We start from the raw sequence: 1,640 nt of genomic DNA, 5'->3' as shown, positions 1-1,640 counted from the left end.
GATGGATCTGAAGAATATCATCCTGAGTGAGGTAAACCAATCACAAAAGAACACACATGGTATGCACTCACTGATAAGTGAATATTAGCCCAGAAGATCAGAATAGACAAGGTGCAATTCACAAAACAACAAGACACTCAAGAAGAAGAAAGACCAAAGTGTGGATACTTCATTCCTTCTTAAAAGGGGGAACAAAATACCCATGGAAGGAGTTGTAGGGACAAACTATGGAGCAGAAACTGAAGGAAGGACAATCTAGAGACTGCTCTACCTGGGAATCCTTCCCATATTCATAATCATTAAATCCAGACACTATTGTGGATGCTGGCAAGTGCTGGTTGACAGGAGCCTGATATAGCTGTCTCCTGAGAGGCTCTGACAGTGCCCAACTATTACAGAAGTAGAAGCAAATAGCCATCCATTGGACTGAGTACAGGGATCCCAATGAAAAAGCTAGAAAAAGGATCCAAGGAGCTGAAGGGTTTGCAGCCCCTTAGGAATGACAACAATATGAACTAACTAGTACCCTCAGATCTCTCTGGGACTAAACCATCAACCAAAGAGTACATATTGTGGAACTGATGGCTCTAGCTGCATATGTAGCATTGGATGGCCAAGTTGGTTATTAATGGGAAGAGAGGCCCTTGGTCCTGTGAATGTTCTATGCCCCAGTGTAGGGGAATGCCAGGACCAGGAAATGGGAGAAGAGGGTGGGTAGGTGAGCAGGGGAAGGGGGGATTGAACAGTTCTATGAAGCCGCAATTACTCTGATACCTAAACCACACAAGGATCCAACCAAAAAAGAGTAATTCAGACCAATTTCACTTATGAATATCGATGCAAAAATACTCAATAATTTTTTTGCAAACTAAATCCAAGAACACATCAAAACCATCATTCACCACAATCAAGTAGTCTTCATCCCAGGGAAGCAAGGTTGGTTCAATATATGAAAATCCATGAATGTAATCCACTATATAAACATGCTCAAAGAAAAATAATCACATGATCATCATATACACAGATAAATCTTTGACAAAATACAACACTCATTCATATTAATAGTATTGGAGAGATCAGGAACTCAAGGCACATACCTAAACATAATAAAAGCAATTTATAGCAAACCAACAGTTAATATCAAATTAAATGGAGACATCCTTGAAGCAATTCCACTGAATTGGGAACAAGACAAGGATGTCGACTCTTCCCATATCTATTCAATATAGTACTTGAAGAGCTAGCTAGAACAATAAGACAACAAAAATAGATAAAGGGAATACAAATTGACAAAGAAGAATTAAAAGTATCACTGTTTGCAGATGATATGATAGTATACATAGTATACATAAGCAACCCCAAAATTTCTACCAGAGAACTTCTCTAGTTGATAAACAACTTCGGCAATGTAGCCAGATATTAAAATCAACTCAAATAAATCAGTAGCTTTCCTTTATACAAATGATAAACGGACTGAGAAAGAAATTAGGGAAACAGTTCCCTTCACAATAACCAAAAATAGTATAAAATATCTTGGGATAACTCTAACCAAACAAGTGAAGACCTGTATGACAATAATTTCAAGTGTCTCAAGAAAGAAATCAAAGAAGACCTCAGAAAATGGAGCAAATTCCCATGCT

The sequence above is a fragment of the Mastomys coucha genome, chromosome X, assembly GCF_008632895.1.
Source record: "Mastomys coucha isolate ucsf_1 chromosome X, UCSF_Mcou_1, whole genome shotgun sequence".
Taxonomy (NCBI): Eukaryota; Metazoa; Chordata; class Mammalia; order Rodentia; family Muridae; genus Mastomys; species Mastomys coucha.
This window is presented reverse-complemented; position numbering follows the sequence as displayed.